We start from the raw sequence: 6,398 nt of genomic DNA on the forward strand, positions 1-6,398 counted from the left end.
GCAATTCCTTTTATTCACACAATTAAATAAAATGATGTGCTTTCTAACATTGTAAAATATATCTGTCATTATCCTTGCCTATTCCGATTGAGAAAAAAGGTTGAATTCACTGATGGCTAAAATGCTTACTGATGTGTTAACTGAAATTCAGAATATGCTCTGAATATTTCAATATGCACAGGCGTACCATCAAAAACACTTTACATCTGCATTCTCTTGGAAAATGAAATGTAGCAGTGGTGAATCCTAGGCTGCTGTTCCACTCGATTGGCATGATTTACAAGTAGAATGACTGCTTTTGGTTAGTAGTGACCCCTGGTGGCTAATAGTTATAAGCTGCAAATGGTAAAGTGAGCTGATTATATATATATATATAAATATATATATTGATAGATACAAAGATAGCTAGATAGACAGATCGATAGATAGATATTTATTTCAATGAAATAATTTCTTGATAAAACTGATTGTTTTTTGGCTAGGAATTTCTGTATTGTAATAATTTAGGAAAAGAAATTACTTGTCCTAACCAAAAGCAGCAAATCTGCCTATTACAATACTGTGAATTGATCGAGGGCATGCCTTAACCCCAAGGAGGTGAGCACTGTTTAACTGATGCCAATAAGTCCTCGTTAGTATAGTGGTTAGTATCCCCGCCTGTCAAGCGGCAGACCGGTGTTCAATTCCCCGACGGGGAGGCGATTCCTTTTATTCACACAATTAAATAAAATGATGTACTTTCTAACATTGTAAAATATATCTGTCATTATCCTTGCCTATTCCAATTGAGAAAAAAGGTTGAATTCACTGATGGCCAAAATGCTTACTGATGTGTTAACTGAAATTCAGAATATGCTCTGAATATTTCAATATGCACAGGCGTACCATCAAAAACACTTTACATCTGCATTCTCTTGGAAAATGAGATGAAGCAGTGGTGAATCAGGATGCTGTTCCACTCGATTGGCACGATTTACAAGTAGAATGACTGCTTTTGGTTAGTAGTGACCCCTGGTGGCTAATAGTTATAAGCTGCAAATGGTAAAGTGAGGTGATTATATATAAATATATATTTATATATATATATATATATATATATAAACATATATATTGATAGATAGAAAGATAGCTAGATAGACAGATCGATAGATAGATATTTATTTCAATGAAATAATTTCTTGATAAAACTGATTGTTTTTGGCTAGGAATTTCTGTATTGTAATAATTTAGGAAAAGAAATTACTTGTCCTAACCAAAAGCAGCAAATCTTCCTATTACAATACTGTGAATTGATCGTGGGCATGCATTCACCCCAAGGAGGTGAGCACTGTTTAACTGATGCCATTAAGTCCTCGTTAGTATAGTGGTTAGTATCCCTGCTTGTCAAGCGGGAGACCGGTGTTCAATTCCCCGACGGGGAGGTGATTCCTTTTATTCACACAATTAAATGAAATGATATACTTTCTAACATTGTAAAATATATCTGTCATTATCCTTGCCTATTCCGATTGAGAAAAAAGGTTGAATTCACTGATGGCCAAAATGCTTACTGATGTGTTAACTGAAATAAAGAATATGCTCGGAATATTTCAATATGCACAGGCGTACCATCAAAAACACTTTACATCTGCATTCTCTTGGAAAATGAGATGAAGCAGTGGTGAATCCTAGGCTGCTGTTCCACTCGATTGGCACGATTTACAAGTAGAATGACTGCTTTTGGTTAGTAGTGACCCCTGGTGGCTAATAGTTATAAGCTGCAAATGGTAAAGTGAGGTGATTATATATAAATATATATTTATATATATATATATATATATATATAAATATATATATTGATAGATAGAAAGATAGCTAGATAGACAGATCGATAGATAGATATTTATTTCAATTGAAATAATTTCTTGATAAAACTGATTGTTTTTGGCTAGGAATTTCTGTATTGTAATAATTTAGGAAAAGAAATTACTTGTCCTAACCAAAAGCAGCAAATCTGCCTATTACAATACTGTGAATTGATCGAGGGCATGCCTTAACCCCAAGGAGGTGAGCACTGTTTAACGGATGCCAATAAGTCCTCGTTAGTATAGTGGTTAGTATCCCCGCCTGTCAAGCGGGAGACTGGAGTTCAATTCCCCGACGGGGAGGCGATTCCTTTTATTCACACAATTAAATAAAATGATGTACTTTCTAACATTGTAAAATATATCTGTCATTATCCTTGCCTATTCCAATTGAGAAAAAAGGTTGAATTCACTGATGGCCAAAATGCTTACTGATGTGTTAACTGAAATTCAGAATATGCTCTGAATATTTCAATATGCACAGGCGTACCATCAAAAACACTTTACATCTGCATTCTCTTGGAAAATGAGATGAAGCAGTGGTGAATCATAGGCTGCTGTTCCACTCGATTGGCACGATTTACAAGTAGAATGACTGCTTTTGGTTAGTAGTGACCCCTGGTGGCTAATAGTTATAAGCTGCAAATGGTAAAGTGAGGTGATTATATATAAATATATATTTATATATATATATATATATATATATATATATATATAAATATATATATTGATAGATAGAAAGATAGCTAGATAGACAGATCGATAGATAGATATTTATTTCAATGAAATAATTTCTTGATAAAACTGATTGTTTTTGGCTAGGAATTTCTGTATTGTAATAATTTAGGAAAAGAAATTACTTGTCCTAACCAAAAGCAGCAAATCTGCCTATTACAATACTGTGAATTGATCGAGGGCATGCCTTCACCCCAAGGAGGTGAGCACTGTTTAACTGATGCCAATAAGTCCTCGTTAGTATAGTGGTTAGTATCCCCGCCTGTCAAGCGGGAGACCGGTGTTCAATTCCCCGACGGGGAGGCAATTCCTTTTATTCACACAATTAAATAAAATGATGTACTTTCTAACATTGTAAAATATATCTGTCATTATCCTTGCCTATTCCGATTGAGAAAAAAGGTTGAATTCACTGATGGCCAAAATGCTTACTGATGTGTTAACTGAAATACAGAATATGCTCGGAATATTTCAATATGCACAGGCGTACCATCAAAAACACTTTACATCTGCATTCTCTTGGAAAATGAGATGAAGCAGTGGTGAATCCTAGGCTGCTGTTCCACTCGATTGGCACGATTTACAAGTAGAATGACTGCTTTTGGTTAGTAGTGACCCCTGGTGGCTAATAGTTATAAGCTGCAAATGGTAAAGTGAGGTGATTATATATACATATATGTTTATATATATATATATATATATATAAATATATATATTGATAGATACAAAGATAGCTAGATAGACAGATCGATAGATAGATATTTATTTCAATGAAATAATTTCTTGATAAAACTGATTGTTTTTTGGCTAGGAATTTCTGTATTGTAATAATTTAGGAAAAGAAATTACTTGTCCTAACCAAAAGCAGCAAATCTGCCTATTACAATACTGTGAATTGATCGAGGGCATGCCTTAACCCCAAGGAGGTGAGCACTGTTTAACTGATGCCAATAAGTCCCCGTTAGTATAGTGGTTAGTATCCCCGCCTGTCAAGCGGCAGACCGGTGTTCAATTCCCCGACGGGGAGGCGATTCCTTTTATTCACACAATTAAATAAAATGATGTACTTTCTAACATTGTAAAATATATCTGTCATTATCCTTGCCTATTCCAATTGAGAAAAAAGGTTGAATTCACTGATGGCCAAAATGCTTACTGATGTGTTAACTGAAATTCAGAATATGCTCTGAATATTTCAATATGCACAGGCGTACCATCAAAAACACTTTACATCTGCATTCTCTTGGAAAATGAGATGAAGCAGTGGTGAATCATAGGCTGCTGTTCCACTCGATTGGCACGATTTACAAGTAGAATGACTGCTTTTGGTTAGTAGTGACCCCTGGTGGCTAATAGTTATAAGCTGCAAATGGTAAAGTGAGGTGATTATATATAAATATATATTTATATATATATATATATATAAATATATATATTGATAGATAGAAAGATAGCTAGATAGACAGATCGATAGATAGATATGTATTTCAATTGAAATAATTTCTTGATAAAACTGATTGTTTTTGGCTAGGAATTTCTTTATTGTAATAATTTAGGAAAAGAAATTACTTGTCCTAACCAAAAGCAGCAAATCTGCCTATTACAATACTGTGAATTGATCGAGGGCATGCCTTAACCCCAATGAGGTGAGCACTGTTTAACGGATGCCAATAAGTCCTCGTTAGTATAGTGGTTAGTATCCCCGCCTGTCAAGCGGGAGACCGGTGTTCAATTCCCCGACGGGGAGGCGATTCCTTTTATTCACACAATTAAATAAAATGATGTACTTTCTAACATTGTAAAATATATCTGTCATTATCCTTGCCTATTCCAATTGAGAAAAAAGGTTGAATTCACTGATGGCCAAAATGCTTACTGATGTGTTAACTGAAATTCAGAATATGCTCTGAATATTTCAATATGCACAGGCGTACCATCAAAAACACTTTACATCTGCATTCTCTTGGAAAATTAGATGAAGCAGTGGTGAATCATAGGCTGCTGTTCCACTCGATTGGCACGATTTACAAGTAGAATGACTGCTTTTGGTTAGTAGTGACCCCTGGTGGCTAATAGTTATAAGCTGCAAATGGTAAAGTGAGGTGATTATATATAAATATATATTTATATATATATATATATATATATAAATATATATATTGATAGATAGAAAGATAGCTAGATAGACAGATCGATAGATAGATATTTATTTCAATGAAATAATTTCTTGATAAAACTGATTGTTTTTGGCTAGGAATTTCTGTATTGTAATAATTTAGGAAAAGAAATTACTTGTCCTAACCAAAAGCAGCAAATCTGCCTATTACAATACTGTGAATTGATCGAGGGCATGCCTTCACCCCAAGGAGGTGAGCACTGTTTAACTGATGCCAATAAGTCCTCGTTAGTATAGTGGTTAGTATCCCCGCCTGTCAAGCGGGAGACCGGTGTTCAATTCCCCGACGGGGAGGCGATTCCTTTTATTCACACAATTAAATAAAATGATGTACTTTCTAACATTGTAAAATATATCTGTCATTATCCTTGCCTATTCCGATTGAGAAAAAAGGTTGAATTCACTGATGGCCAAAATGCTTACTGATGTGTTAACTGAAATACAGAATATGCTCGGAATATTTCAATATGCACAGGCGTACCATCAAAAACACTTTACATCTGCATTCTCTTGGAAAATGAGATGAAGCAGTGGTGAATCCTAGGCTGCTGTTCCACTCGATTGGCACGATTTACAAGTAGAATGACTGCTTTTGGTTAGTAGTGACCCCTGGTGGCTAATAGTTATAAGCTGCAAATGGTAAAGTGAGGTGATTATATATAAATATATATTTATATATATATATAAATATAAATATATATATTGATAGATAGAAAGATAGCTAGATAGACAGATCGATAGATAGATATTTATTTCAATTGAAATAATTTCTTGATAAAACTGATTGTTTTTGGCTTGGAATTTCTGTATTGTAATAATTTAGGAAAAGAAATTACTTGTCCTAACCAAAAGCAGCAAATCTGCCTATTACAATACTGTGAATTGATCGAGGGCATGCCTTAACCCCAAGGAGATGAGCACTGTTTAACTGATGCCAATAAGTCCTCGTTAGTATAGTGGGCAGTATCCCCGCCTGTCACGCGGGAGACCGGGGTTCAATTCCCCGACGGGGAGGCAATTCCTTTTATTCACACAATTAAATAAAATGATGTGCTTTCTAACATTGTAAAATATATCTGTCATTATCCTTGCCTATTCCGATTGAGAAAAAAGGTTGAATTCACTGATGGCTAAAATGCTTACTGATGTGTTAACTGAAATTCAGAATATGCTCTGAATATTTCAATATGCACAGGCGTACCATCAAAAACACTTTACATCTGCATTCTCTTGGAAAATGAAATGTAGCAGTGGTGAATCCTAGGCTGCTGTTCCACTCGATTGGCATGATTTACAAGTAGAATGACTGCTTTTGGTTAGTAGTGACCCCTGGTGGCTAATAGTTATAAGCTGCAAATGGTAAAGTGAGCTGATTATATATATATATATATATATATATAAATATATATATTGATAGATACAAAGATAGCTAGATAGACAGATCGATAGATAGATATTTATTTCAATGAAATAATTTCTTGATAAAACTGATTGTTTTTTGGCTAGGAATTTCTGTATTGTAATAATTTAGGAAAAGAAATTACTTGTCCTAACCAAAAGCAGCAAATCTGCCTATTACAATACTGTGAATTGATCGAGGGCATGCCTTAACCCCAAGGAGGTGAGCACTGTTTAACTGATGC

At 34.6% G+C, this 6,398-nt stretch overlaps 1 non-coding gene across 1 annotated transcript; it reads left to right on the plus strand.

Annotated features, from left to right (window-relative positions):
- Window positions 1-5,697: 5,697 nt before the first annotated feature.
- Window positions 5,698-5,769, plus strand: TRNAD-GUC (transfer RNA aspartic acid (anticodon GUC)). Its single transcript has one exon. It is a non-coding gene; the product is annotated as a tRNA-Asp (tRNA).
- The last annotated feature ends 629 nt before the right edge of the window (window positions 5,770-6,398 follow it).

This window comes from Lissotriton helveticus, chromosome 1_2, assembly GCF_964261635.1.
Source record: "Lissotriton helveticus chromosome 1_2, aLisHel1.1, whole genome shotgun sequence".
NCBI classification, from domain to species: domain Eukaryota; kingdom Metazoa; phylum Chordata; class Amphibia; order Caudata; family Salamandridae; genus Lissotriton; species Lissotriton helveticus.